Raw genomic sequence first — 15703 nt, forward strand, 5'->3', positions numbered from 1 at the left:
AGGGAGGGAGGGAGGGAGGGATGGATGGGGGGGGGCGATCGTATTTTACTTAAGATCGAGCGATTCGCAAGTCTTCGAAGCAACGACTTGACCGCCTCGAAAGCAATGCATAACGACCCATTCGCCATAGAATTCAGAAAAAGGTAGCCCTGGCGGACGGGAGGCGTCGCGATCGTAGCGAAAAAAGAAGATCATCGACACAAAGGAGAATCGGGCCCGACGAGTTTCTCCTCACGTCCCTGAGAAGCGCTGATCCTTATTCGGTTCGACGCGCAGGTAAGGGGCCGAGAAAAAGGAAACAAAAGCGATCCCCGTCGAAAGCGAGCTAGCAGAGCCGTCGAGAGGGAACCGTGGCTGGGGCCGTGGCCGGGGTCGGGGACGGGGTCGGGGACGGGGCGGGGTCGGGGACGGGCTCGGGGCCGGGGCCGGGGCCGGGACCGGGGCCGGGACCGAGGACAGGGCCAGGGACGGGGGCGTGGGGGAGTATGTGTGCGTGCGTGCGTGCGTTCGTGTGCGCGAGTGCGCACGTTGATTGGGGCCGGGGCGAGGGACGAGGGATGAGCGATGAGGGGAACGGAGGGGTAAGGTAGCTTAGAGCGGTGGGAGGCTGGGGTGGGAGTCCGAAGACGAGGGTTCGCGCGCAACAAAGATCCATCGGGACCGGTTCCGTGTTCGGGGCCATTTTTACATTCCCGGCGGAGGCCCCGCGGTGTGCCGGGTGTGAAAACCGACACCCACCCACAATTGTTATTTTGTCAAATGCGAGCTCTCTCCCGTGTCCACCGCGCTTTCCGCGATTATTCGGCCCAGCCTCCTTTCCCCTCACACCCCTCCACCGCCAGCCCGACCGCCCGCCAACCGATGTGAATCTCCTACGCGGCCGATAAGCGACTTCGCGCAGTGGAGCGAGCAAGTGAAAGCAGCGCTCGTGGCCGAGAGTCTCTCTGCCCTCCCCCGCTCCCGCCGCCCCGTTTCGTTCGGCTTTGTCGCGCGTAATTCTCCTCAATGGCAATTGTGATAAATCGCTTCGCTTCTCGCGAGCTCATCTTCGCGAGCTCATCTTCGCGAGCGGCGGCGGTAGGTGTTGGCGCGCGAGGGAAGCCGTCACGAAAGTCGTCTTATCGTCGTGTGCGAGTCGACGGTATGACATACGTTACTTGGTTAGCTTTGACCATTCATTGTCGCATCGAGTTGTTTTGTGAAATGTGGATGGGACTTTTGTCGTCCGATGGCCAAAGCCCCGACGAGCTTCATTTTTACCACGTCACGGACCGGCCGGAAAATTAGCCGGGAATACCGCGTCCGCCCGCTTCAATTTGTAGCTTATAAAGTCTCGGAGAGATACGAAAGTCAATCAAAGTTGAGATTTTCGCTCTACGGAAATCGGTAATTAAAATTGATGATGGTCGATGGGAGGAGATAGAGGGGGCGGGGAAGGGGGAGGGGTGGTCGGCAGTGGCAGGGGACCTCGTAGTTGAAGGTAAGAGGAACGAATAGGCTCGCTCGACTACGAGGGAAGGCAATTGAACGTAAGATTTGAAATCTCAATGGATATACGAACGACGATTGCGGATGTTTCAACATTGTGTTGAAGAATTTCAATCGAATAGATTATTATGCTCTTTTGAATCACAGTTCCTTTATCTTACGTAGTCATAAGCCTTGCATTAAGCATTTGCGTAGTCGTAAACTGGTTTCCAAACTTATCGCTAAGATAATGTTGCCATCCTATTAATAGCTTCCAAAAATACTTTGTCTTCCTTCTCTGTTTGTTGTTGTTGTTGTTGTTGTTGTTGTTGTTGTTGTTGTTGTTGTTGTTGTTGTTGTTGTTGTGTATGTATATCGTGTGTCTCTGCGTAGATGACGTACGTAAATAATCGATCGATAATATTTAGATTATTGGGCCGTATTATTCCTTCGCTTAAACGAGCCCTCAATTAATATATATTAGCGCTTGCTTTTAACGAGGATTACGCGCACTTGTTACATAATGAAAATGAAAGAAAAATTAAAATAAAATAAAAAGTATAAACAATATAAGATAAAAATAAAATAAGATGGAGTAACTTTATACATTTAATCAATCAGATGGCTTACAAACGATTATAGCCTTCTTTTTTTTTTTAGCCTGATTTTCTTTTTCATTTTCTTTTTTATTCGAATGATATCTCATTTGTATACAATAGGCGTATATTACGCTAATGATAAATAATAGTATGGATATATAAATAAAATTATCAAATGTTTGCTATAGTTCAAAGCAGCAAATCCGTTTATCTACGTGCTGATGTTTCTAGGCCATGTGAAAGTGCCATGCAAATTCCGATCGCATTTAGAATTTCGACCAAATATCTTAAATAACTTCCAACAAAGTTACCATTAAAGTCGAACGAGTCCGTAATGTAATTGAATTGGAGGTAGGCTCGTATGATTGGACATTTTTACGAAATACCAACGATATTGCAAAAATATTTTAATTGCAAATTCATGTTCATGAGAATAAAAGAAAGAAACTTGTACCGTGTGTCGATGTTTAATGGTTGAGAGTGAGTGAGTGAGTGAGTGAGAGTGAGTGAGAGTGAGTGAGTGAGTGAGAGAGAGAGAGAGATAGAGAGAGAGAGAGAGAGTAAAGACGTATTCGGGCTTTTTCAATATTTTTACATTTACGTAAGATCGCGTAAATTCGATAGATATCAATGACGTATCATCCGACATTTCAATTTTCATTTCATTATTATTATTTTAGTACACTAACTACATTGTTGTCCCGTATCGAGCAAAACGCTCGCTTATACAATAAAATACGTATCGCCCCAAGACTTTTAAATTCCAGATCTTTGCATCAACAGTTACGCTTTCATTGATAAATATTAATCACCTATAGCAGATCGTTCATTCGCCTTCTCTTTGTACTCCGATACTCGCGCGTTGGCCGCTCTGTACGAGTGAGTGAAATTGAAAAAAACAAGTGCAACGAAAAAATGTAATTCAATCCTCAAATAGTCGTTCTCGCGGCCTCGATACGCCCAATTTCATTGATTCTTCCGCCAATGCATGCAAACGAGGCTCGTAATTATTCATTTTCGTTCGAAAGCCAGGCACATTAACGTATATGAGATTCAATAGACGATTTCCCCAACGTGAAACGTGTAATCTTCTAAATTCCTTATAAAGTGGAAGGAAAGGCGGGGAGAGGAGAGGGCAGACGAAAGGCGCACAATCATACCTAAGCACGTAGTTCTCCGTTTCGCTTTGTTTTTCTTTTTTTCTCGCGAGTGCATTCACACGCAATGTCGTGTAATCTCTCTCTCTCTCTCTCTCTCTCTCTCTTTCTCTGTCTCAATAGCTATTTAGCCGTGGGTACGTTGGCACCGACGCCTTCGCATTCCTAGCAGGTTGAAGGACGCGGCCAAGGTGCGAACGCGGGGCACCGAAAATGGAGGCTCGCTATTACAGAGTCGCTATTACGAATAATCCAATGGCTTCTCGTCGATCACGTTCCCCTTACTCCATGTCGTGGCATTTCACCAGCTCGATCTTTCACTGTCGATCCAATCAGTTCTCGTGTACTTTACGCTCGTGGCTTCTTCCTACGACGTTTCTTATCTTCCTCCAGTGCTTTAATGGCCCAACTGTAATTTTCCCGCGCCTTTTTTAATTGATAATGAAATATCGCGTACGCACACTCGTTCTCGCACGGAGCTGGAAATTCAGATTCAGCTTCACGGACTGCACCGAGCAATATTTGCAAACAAATAGCAATTTATCGTGAAAAAAAAAAAAAAAAAAGGACGAGACGCGGTTGCTCCGCGGCAGGGCTAGTTACGTCGCTATTTTCGCAGCTGTTTTCGTTGTTGGCGATACGACGATACTCGACAAACACGAGACAATGAGGCCTCGGATCAAGGAGCTTTCGATCCGCAAGGGACTCGTTGTCGTCGTCGTCGTCGTCGTCGTCGTCGTCGTCGTCGTCGTCTCTCGCTGCGGTCGCGTTTCAATTTCCTTGTGGTCACGGAATCCTCGAACATTATCCTCGAGCCCCGGATGCCTAGCGACGATGCCAACCGCAGCAATCGCCTTCCAATTGAATGAGCTCATGGGAGAGACGAGTCTCCGGGTGTGGCGACGGTTGTAGAGGGGTGGTGACGTTACGGGGGAGTTTCGCTTTCGATTCGGTAATACGGGGTCGAATCTCCGAATATGAAGATCCATTCGCAAGATGGACTAGTGGCGCGGAGGGTTTGTTAAAAATTGCGTATTCACCTTCGCACGAGGTTGTTCCGAAGATAGAGGAGGCAAACGCTTTATCGTAAGAGACGCGAATGAACCAAGACTATACTTGGAAATAGAACTAGAAAGATTTTTTTTTGTGCTTTGGGGGCGTGGGGTGGGCGGGGGGGGGTGGAGGTGAAAGGGAGGGATTGAACGAGGATATACTCATTGGTATTAAAATGCCGGGTTGTTTCATTAGCCATTCGAATTTTTCAGAAATATATCGTGAAAAAATGGAATCGTCGATGCCTAACGCTCGTAACACATCCTTACCTGCCATTCTACACGCTCGACGATTAACGAATTAAGCCGATGTTAAAGCGAATGAGACCTTCGGAGCGACGTCTATGTTGTATTTAACGCCCGACGCTTGCGAGTATTTGTATCGAAGCTCGTTGAGTGCGATGTCATTTAGTAGGGCTTGAGCAATTCTCGCAAAGGCCGAAAGAATCTTGAGTCTTGCCGGCAATTTTGAAGAGCTTTCTCTTTAAATCGCAGCGCTCAACGATATTTCGTATTCCAAGTCGACATTTTTGTGGTACGTGTATCATTATGGCCGGTTACGTATGTCGCGCGATACTTTCCTAAAACACGACATTGGGTAATGTCGTTTCTACGCAGCCGAGCATCATCGAATAGTTTCGCCACGAGGAAGGGGCTCTGCTCTAGCGAAGAGTTGCGAAAGAAATATCCTCGGTAGTGAGGTCAAATATTGGAACGCGCGACTGACTCTCTTTTCCTCGAGCGTTCAAGTTCGTCGAGACGGTAGATTTGGAAATACGTCTGCGTGGGGCCTGCAAGTGTCTATCATCCAAGCTAATTATCGGAGCATCGCGACTATAAATAAGCGCGAGGCTCGCTCGTACAAGCTGGACGGTTAACGTCCCTTCCCGGGCTTTTATCGGCCTTTCGCCGAGGGCTGAGTAGTCGATGACGTGAAAAACAATCTGGAATTTCGCTCGGTCCGTCCGGTAAATGGACGGACAGGCGATAAGCTACCGATTTACGCTTAAACTATCGTTGAACGAGTAGTCGCCTGCTTTGAAAAAACGTACAAAAAAACAAGTGAAGAGAGGTAGCTTTAGAGATAGGGAGAGCGACAGATAGATATATATATATATATATATATATATAGAGAGAGAGAGAGAGAGAGAGAGAGAGAGAGGAGAAAGAGACAAACAGACAGACAGAGCGAACGAGCGTACGAGTGAGTCATGTCGGTGTGGGTGGAGGGGGGGGGGGCGTAGAAGAGCTACGTCCTTTTGCGTGAAAACATAAACGGAAACGTGCGAATAGACGCGTATTTACTCGCAACTTATCTTAAAAACAGATTCAGTATGCTCTCGCTTGCACTTATTCTATTACTACGTTATACGCGTGTAATTTTAGAACGCGAGAGAAAGGGAGTGTATGCAAGCGAGCGAGAGGTAAGTGGTTGGGACGGGGGAAGGGATTAGATCGGTGGTATCGGCGGCGAGAAGAAACGATGCAACATATTTCCGCCATCGCTTAGAGCCTGAGTTCGAAAAAGTCTTAAATAACTTTCTTACGTTTCATCGAGTATATAAATTCACATAACAGCTTGGCGCCTCTCAACGGGGCGGATCGGTACACCGGCTCGCGATATTTACGAGCCCGTGCGAATTAACGAAAACGCGGCTAAATTACTCGTTGACATACAAGCACGAGTGCCCATTGAGCGATGACGAGCTTCGCCACGAGATCCGAAGGTCGTTTAAAACAATCGGCAAAGCCAATGGGCTTCACCCTTATCAACGGGGCCGATTTTTCAATTCTCAGCGCTCATTTTCATTTTCCCTTCAAACGCGAACAAAGCTCGCGCTACCTTTGTTTCCTCCCGCGCCAATTAAACAAGCGAACGCCAAACGGTGCAGAGTTTTCCCGGAAATTCGATCTCCGGAAATGGCAAGCACCGACGGATAAGGTTTAGTAGCAAGGCTAGAGGTCTTTCGTCATCTCGGCTCTGTACTTAATCGTTCGTCCTCTTTCTCCTGGATGTCGTTGTACCTGGGCCGCCCTTAAAAGTTCCGACGGAGCGAAAAATGCCTTGCAAAAACCGAGCTCGATTACAATGCACGCGAGGTCTTATTAAGTTTTTTGGAATATAATTGATTATAGAACATTATCGACATGGCCGATAAAGCGGCGAAAAAGCGAAAGCTTAAGGCCGCCTAGTCGTACTCTTTATAAATTGCTCGATTTGCAAAAACCTTACAGCTTCATATGCGAGGAATTGTATTTAAGAAAATTTTACGCAAAATTACAAATCCACGCTCGTGTGTTTACAAAATGGAACAAAGCCGAACGTGATTCAATTATTAATATTGTAAAAATGTTAATCGACCGATCGAAGCGTCATCATCGTCGACTCATCGAAGGCAAATGCAACGAATCAGGATTTAGACGATTAACATCGCGTCGATATCTCAGTTTTCCATATTATTTCATACGCCCGATTAAAGATCGTCACAATTATTACGTACGCTATAAGAAATTGGAAACTCCCTCGTGGGTCGATTGTAAGCTGTCATAATCGAATGGCGGAACGAATTAGCCTGATATTAATTTTTTTCACTCCGAAGCGTCGTAAATGGCAGCGAATCGCCAATTGGATCGCCAATTGGATCGCCAATTCGATCGCCAATTGGATCGCCAATTGGATCGCATTAAACTTATTATTGTCACCGAGTCCCTGAGCGTGTCTCCCCGACCCGAGATATGGCGATTCCCTTCGGTAGTCAAATTATAAAACAAAAAACAAAAAACAACAAAACAACAAAAAAAAACAAAACAACAAAACAACAAAAAAAACAAAACAACAAAAAAAACAAAAAAAAAAAAAAAAAAAAAAACAACCGAAAGTATCTCGACAAATGGGATAAATGACGAATAAAGATAAGCAGGTTTAGCGTTGATGGGGCTCGCGTGCTAATTTGACGTTGTAACGGCCAAGTAGACTAGCGATCTTCGTGTCACGTTACTCGTGGGGATGCCGAGTAACGGGCTCGAGCTGCTCTCCAATCTCCACAGACGACCAATATTCCGGGAGTAATGCCTACTCCAGCCCCGATGCTGAGAGGGTGGAATACCCGTCGGCAATAATTGACAGTCGTTGCTCGGCACAAACAACGCCTGGTAATTGAAACGAGTCAATTTTCTCAATCCGCGTGACAGGTCAACAGAATAGGCAGAATAGACCTCAATAGAGGTCTCAATAATCATTGAAATCGTTTTGACAATTCGTCCCTCCAAAATTAAGAGAGCTATTATCACGGACTAATGCTGGCTAACGTAGTCTAGTGATCGATAAATCACATAGACGCGCAACTCGACAAGTCCTCACCGCCCCTCCTCTATTGATGTTGTTTTTTAACTGCCCTCGTGCGAGAATAAACTAGCAGCAAGTAAGCAAGCAAGCAAGGAAGACAGCAAGATAAAACGAATCGTCGCACTTTCATCTTACTGGGTAATCAAAATATGCCCCACCTAGAGGATTGAGCTTCGTAAGGATTGGTACGACGAGGCAATAGATGATATAATGCTACACTTATTATTTAATATAACAATAACATATTATTATATGACTGTCGAGCTCTTGATTGACGATACTTTCACTTTCCAAGGCATCGCGTGCGCGTAATGAATGTAAAATGTCTCATTTCTAGAAATTGATAATAGTAGTCATGATTTGTTTCAAATCTACTTTATCATAATTGTGTGGTAGAAAGACCAAACGCAGGTTAAAGCACTTGTGTAAGTGACAATTGTCGTTACGAGAGAATAATGTTTATCTCTCGTCTACTATTATTATTATCCAGCGCTGAGAATGTTGTGACGAATGCGTGTTAGCGACTCGCTTAGGCCCAACGGATACGTTAAAAGAGTATTTAGCGCGAATTAGTGGTCGCGTTAGCTGCCAATCAACGAAATCACAATAAGAAGAGAAATCGGGGACTCGCGACATACTCGAAGGTCGCGTCTCATCAAAGCCTTTTTAACGAGCCTTGATCATCCTTATCGGGATTATCGGGGTTACGATTAAAGCTGGGATTGCCATTACGGGCAAATAAATCTTATATCATAAATGCTCGAAAGCTCAATCGGCCAGTCAGCCGGCCGCTCCCGTCGCACAAACACGATTAATAAAGTTCTTAAGTATTTTATTGGTGAAGCTCTCTCGTCGTAGTTATCGCAAGCCGTAAATCTACAATTGTTGGCCCGGAAATGCGAGGCGCGACAGAGTTTACGGGTGAGCGACAACCCCACGTCGACCAAACTCCAGCAACTTTATGAAATTCGAATTGTCTGTGATATCACGCTCGGGAGGAGCGAACGGGATTGTCATTTGAATGGCTGCACAATAGGAGTGCGTGAAATAGCGTGAGAAAGAGCGAGGAACAAGAAAGTCGGAGCTCCTGCGTAAGGGCTCGGGCAGCCCGACGACGTTTTGATTTATCCGTTGGATTGGAAAAAGCTGTAGCGTGGCATTTAAACATTGGCGCTGAACGTGTAAAAATCCAGTACACGAGTATTGTCGGTTGAGTCGATGTGTAATTGGCCGAGTTGTAGCCAAGCGCTCGTTGTTGCCCTTTTACGAACATCATCCGGAGAAACATCTCGAGGTATGCTTCGGTCGTTACACGAGCATCGCGAGGAAACGATTTAATTGTGCGACTGTCCGTGCGGCTTCCCCCCCCCCCCCCCCCCCCCCCCTCCCACTCTCCCCACTTTATGCTCGAGCGCAAAAATTTTAGAAATACGAGATCGTGGTGTACCCCACCATATTCGAGTGATTCCTCTTGGATAGCAACAATTAAAAAATGGCTAATGACGCGTTTAGTCTGCGATTCTTGATTTTATTATATCGCGTGGACAAGCCAAAAGAGGGGAAAAGCATTGAAAAGCATTGGGAGAGGGAGGGAGGGAGGGGTGGGGGGGGGGGGGTCTTAATCTTTAATTTGAAAACAGTCGATCCGCTATAATAGTGATGTAGCTATTGATAACGTTACGCACCGTACAATTGGGGGGGGGGAGGTCTTAATCTTTAATTTGAAAACAGTCGATCCGCTATAATAGTGATGTAGCTATTGATAACGTTACGCACCGTACAATTATCTCTCTTCTCGCTAAATAACGGAACGATATTAGTGGGAGCATTTAATCGATCAACATCCTAATTAAATCATCATTTATGAAAGCCGGATAAGTTTCGTATTTGCCTTGTTAATCCGTGTTGATTGTACCTTTACACCTGTGAATAATAAAAGAGAGAGAGAGAGAGAGAGAGAGAGAGAGAGAGAGAGAGAGAGAGAAACATACTTATAAGCTGCGTAATAAGTAAACTCTGACGTCGAATATTGAATTACGCTTCTCTGAATCTTAGTTCGCGATTTGCTAGCTTAGAGAAATCCATAAGTGAGCAGTTCGTAATATGTGTTACGGGGGGAGGGGGGGGGGAGAGAGGAGGAGAAGGAGGAATATTTGCTCTTCTTGGACGCGCGACGATAGCGATTAACGAGTTAAGGTATTAAAGCTGCTTATAAATAGGCAAAACTAAAATTGTATCTTTATAGATAGAAATTTGTAGTTTGAAAGAGAAAATTGTGGGAGCGGAGGAAAGCGGAATGGAGGGTAGAAATAACTCGACTCGGCAACCATAGACATTTACAAATAGACGGCGCGACTCGCGAGATGAACTACTGAAGTTGGAAGAACGAGAGACCGACCGTTTCAGTTCTTTCCTTTCTTTCTAAAGACTTATTGTGCGGCGTGGCGGGTGGGGTTGGTGTTGACCGGATTGGTGGTGGGGGGAGGAGGAGGGGGGTGGGGTGGTGGTGGTAGAGATCAAGAACAATCCGACTGCGTCCGAGTTAATGTTTTTTGCGAGTTGTTAATCATTCTTGAAATTTTTCAAAATTCGTCCTTGTTGGCCGGTGCATTGTAAGGGTTTGTTGTCTGTGTTTTATTTTGTTTTGTTTTTGTTCCGATATCGTTGCAAATCGTCTAAGCAAATATGTGGCACTGCGCAAGAAACGGTATATCACAGATATTATAAAAAACGAATAAGATTACCTCCAAATGGATTGAATTTATTACCAGTTAAATTTCAGTTAAATTATATAATCTCCACAGTGCTATGTTGGTAATATGTTGCCGGACAAATATTAATTTAGCAATTGCAAGCGATATTCGGAGTAAAAATAAAGAGCGAATATGCGGTATTGAATTTTATTAGCACGAAACAATGGTAAAAAAAAAAAAAAAAAGAGTAAAAAAGAGGATAGTGGAGAAATATGATGAGATAATACATTTGGACTTGGACTTGTAAAATTATCAGTAGAGTATTATTATAAACAATCGATAAGATTCGCATAAATAATTTTCATAAATTAAATTTTCGTCAAGCATTCAATACAAGAAATTTCTCCGCGAATAAGAACTCGAATAATATTCAATTTTTAATTGACAAAATTTAACGGAATATTAACATTATTTAAGTTCCAACAGCTAATTTCTCTTCTTTTTATTACAATACGACATTATTTGTGTTTATAGCACAAATGAATTATGACCCATTAATTACAGCAGAGCTTCCATTCCTTCTAATTTCTCACGATCTTTTGTACTCAATAATAATAATACTTGGCATAAAATAGAAAATAAATAATAGATTTCAGAGCGCGCGCGCACACACGCGCACGCACACGCAAAAGGTTTTTCATTTGTTTTGAAACAAATTTTACTGGATCGACATTGATTAACAATAGCTGTATCGTAAAACGCGTTTTAATATTTTATTTTCTACAATTGTGGTGAAACATATTATAAATATAAATAAAATATTTATTTACGTTAGTTTTAAGTATGGTTAGCCATTTGCAACAAACATTTGCCTATCAGAAATTGAATATTTTTTTTTCAGTTTGTGTACATATAAATAAGCAAATCAATAACTATACGAAATATCAAAAACATAGACCATGAAGCTTCTTGGAAACGAGGCTTCGGCAAAGAAAAACTTTGCTCGTGTTTAGCCCAGACGAACTCCTCGTTCTCTTTGAAAAGCACGCGATTCTATCTACATACACTTGCATTTATTTATTTATTTATTTACTTCGGTGTTAAGTTATTTGCAAGCTAGTTTGTTTTTACGTGACGCTTTCATTATTAAATATAATAATTCTTGTCATATGCTCATATTTCTCTCGATCGTACTTTTATAATTTATACGATACCATACGAAAAACGATACTATTCCTATACTTTTTAAGAGCATGAGAAGAAAAATAAAAAGGCGAACGAGCGGAGCTGGGGGGAGGGTAGGGGGGAGAGATTGTTACTCTGGAACTATCTTTGTCTCGTCGATCGTTTTCTCTGTGTTATGAACAAGATTAACATTGTAATGTCTATTTGTATAGGAGAACAAATACTCCATACAGCCGTTCTATCTATATGATCAATAGAGTCGGAGTGTAAAGTTTAATGAAAGACAACGTGTCATTACAGAGCAGTTTGCCGAAGAAAAATGACTTTATTCCTCTTCTATGATTTTATCAGTTGCCTTTAAGCAACTTCCGGTAGACAAGTATATGCGATACCATTAGGGGCTTACGACCAGGGGAGACTTACCATATGTACGCCAAATATAGACAAAGGAAATTGATATTCTTTGAAATAAAGAAGCATTCACATTTTATTATAATAAATACACTTTCAAGCAAGTGTTTTTTTTTTTTTTTTTTATCCCAATGAACACCGGACATTTAATAAATTTCATTTTCATTCTATGTAAAAAATATTTCTAATTAAGAAAAATGCATATTATTATGCACATAATGAGTGCTGTATATTTTCTAACGAATATATTTCAAATAAATTAACTTTCAAAAACTTATCATTCGCTCTGTTAATTTTGTTTCCATAAACATGACGTTTACAATATATATAGAAGTAATACACAAAATTCTATATGCAATGAAAATAATATTATCTTATTGATTTTTTATTTTTTTTTTTTTTTTTTTTTTTTTTTTTTTTTTATTAACAATCTTTGATCCTTCTTTCCATTCATTTACATTAAAATAAAGTTAAATTTAGTAATTCCAAATGGTAATTTCTTTCCTTCGATATCGACGTTAAAATTTTATTTTAATTTCGCTGCTTTTACTAAGCTATTTAATTTCATTATTATTTCAATTTTTTTTATCGAAAATTTTTAATCAATTTATATTACTCCATTATTATCCTGTTTTAATTTCTCCTATTTCATATCAATGCAATAATTATGTATTAAATTATTTATTATTTATTTTTTTTCTCAATATTTTTCAATTGATAGTTGACTTTTAAATACAAATTTATAAATAAGACGTACATGAGAAATTGTATGATTTTTCATTCCTACACAATTAATAGATAAATATTTAACGTATTTCAACATTAAAGAAATCTTTAAAGAAATTCTTAAACACTACTTTATCCCTGCTACTTTTTCTTATTACTTTCTTGTAATAGCGGCAAGATATCTTTAAAAAAATATGCATTATTATATAATCGAAATAGCATTAAAAATTTGTCTTGTGTATAAAATGCTGATGTAATGCATCTCATAAAAATTATTTGCTTTATAATTTTTAACAATATAAATCCTTTACTTATAATTTATACATTCATTAAATTATTATTATTATAATTTTTTTTCTCTTCATTTCTCTTAAATTTACCAATTGGTCGCATACTTTGCATTTCTCAAGTGATTTATAGAATTTAAAAATATTTAAAAATAAAAATTTAAAAATTTTAAAATATTTAAAATTTCACACATAATTTATTAATCATATCCATTTAGTTTTTTTATTGTTTAAAAATTCGTCTTAATTACAATTTACAATACTTGAATAATTTTATTATATTCTTCTATGATTGTAGGACATTTTATTAATAAAATTGTCAAAAATAAAATTTGATACCCTAGCAATTTTATATAATAAAGATAATAAATTTGAAAAATTCTTTTTTTTTTTAGTAATTATATATTTGTTAAGTTTTTTATTACGAAATTCAAATTAAAAATATATTCTTTTTATGCACAAAGTTTATTCATTGCATTAAATATATATGTACAAAGCGCTTTAAAACAAAAAAGAACAATTATACATGTATTATTTAAATTTTTTAAAAACAATAATTATTCATGTTACTATTATTATAAAATTTAATTAATTTTCTCAGCCCACACGTAATGGCGATGTATTTAAAGGTAAGTACAATCTTTATATATTAAGTAAAGAAGAAAAAAAAGAGAGAAAAAAACATTTATTTTACTTGATATCTTTATATCTTTACAAACGACTTCACAATTGGCGAGAATAATTACCCGAATACTTCTTTTTAAATCTTAATTATAAATCATCGACTCTTGTCATATACACTTTATAATTCGTAATATAAATATGCGTATAGGCATGTACATAAAAGCAGGTAAGAATGCAAACAATTTCATAACCATATGGATAAAATATGATTGTATAAAGATTCACTCGATAAATCCTTATCTTATCGATAAATACACTTTCTTATTTAAATACCACCTAAGTATTGGTTTTGTTTTGTTTTTTTTTTGTTTTTTTTTTGTTTTTTTTTTATTTTTTTGGTACTTATAGTATGCTGCTTATACGTCATAGTTTGCTTTATAAATTATCACGAGTCTTTAATTATCAATAAAATCATAATTTACATTTATAGTTTTCTACAATAATTAGCCATTTATTTCTACTTTATTCAAATAAATTCCTTGACAATAGCAATAATATCAACACTATACATAGGCTCAGAATAACCTATAATTATCGTATAAAGTACACGTATCAAGATAATGGAAGTTCGAATATAAAAAATTTATAAAAAAATAAAAAAATACTCCACTTTGTATGTAAATATTATTTAATTTTATTGAGTTGTGGTGGTGAGTTTTGAGTTTAAAAAGAAGGCGTACACATTTATCATTCGGAGTAAAGCCACTATTGCGAAAAAGCCAGAAAACACGAAACTGACAGCAGTTTAATTAGATAATGTGTTTTTCTTACATTTATACTTTATTGAGAGCTGAATATATGAATAATGAAATTTTATAATAAAAAAAAAAAAAAAAAAAAAAAAAAAAGTGAAACGAAATTTTATTCATGTTGTTGAGCAATAAAACAGGAATAAATTAAAAGATAAATTATTGTAACAGTATATACACGTTGTTGACTTATTAAGCATAAAATTAAAAAAAAATTTTTTAACACACGTTTCTAAATTTGATAAAGTTATATCATTATAATTGTATGTTATTTCAAACAAAATTTGATGAAAGAAATGAAATTGCAAATATATTTTCACGGAATGGGCTTTACAATTTTTTAAATCCTACACGTTGATCTAACACATTACAATACGCATTTGTATAAAGTATAAAGTACATTTACTTCAATGTTTATTGCAGTGCAATTGAACGACCTTTTAAATGCATAACCGAGAACTGCGGTAAATCATGCAGTTTTAGCCCTTCACCTTTCAAAAAACAACATTAAACCCTATACAAATCATAAAAATATTTGTAACTGTGAAATACAAGTACGGATTTAATATATACATTTTGATCTATACTTTTCTTCAATATTTAAAGAATTTTTTCATAAAATCTTTACACGCAAATATCGCATGGTATATTTCAAATGTACTAGTAATTAAAAAGGCCATATTAGCTGAATTTACAATGTAATTACTTATTTCTCAAACTGTGTTATTTAAGATTTTAAAAATCTAGCTGAAGGTGGAGGGGGGGGGGGCATGGGCAAATATTTCATCATTTAAGTCTGTTGATATTACGGGGTAAGAAATTAATATATTTTAGTTTATTTAAAAAGTAAGGATGAGTATTACATATTCCAATCAAAATTTTACACCTGAATTTTTTTTAATCGCTTTATTATTGAAATATGTGTATATCTCCGTTATACATTACGTATATAAAATTTCGAAATATGATTATTTTTTTTACATTACTATGTGCAATGCAGAATTTCTATCAAAACAGAAATAAATTTAAGTTTTAAGTACAAGAGCAATTTAAACAACGAAATAAGTTTTATTTATTTTTACGAATACAGCCAATAAATTACTTCAATGACCCTTTAAATAAATTTATTAAAATTTCATACAAATTATTCTCAGTTACTCAATCGATACATTTCTAAGTATTTTCAATGATATTTTAATCCTACTATCATACAAGTATTGGATAATGTGCGTTATATGTGCGAAAATGCAATATATACATATATAATACTTGACTATTATAAAAGCTTTTTTAATAGTTTCAAGAAAATTACTACTTAGAAAAATATTGTAATATTTGCTTGAGTTT

The sequence above is a fragment of the Ceratosolen solmsi genome, unplaced genomic scaffold (genome assembly GCF_000503995.2).
Source record: "Ceratosolen solmsi marchali unplaced genomic scaffold, CerSol_1.0 scaffold31, whole genome shotgun sequence".
Lineage (NCBI taxonomy): Eukaryota > Metazoa > Arthropoda > Insecta > Hymenoptera > Agaonidae > Ceratosolen > Ceratosolen solmsi.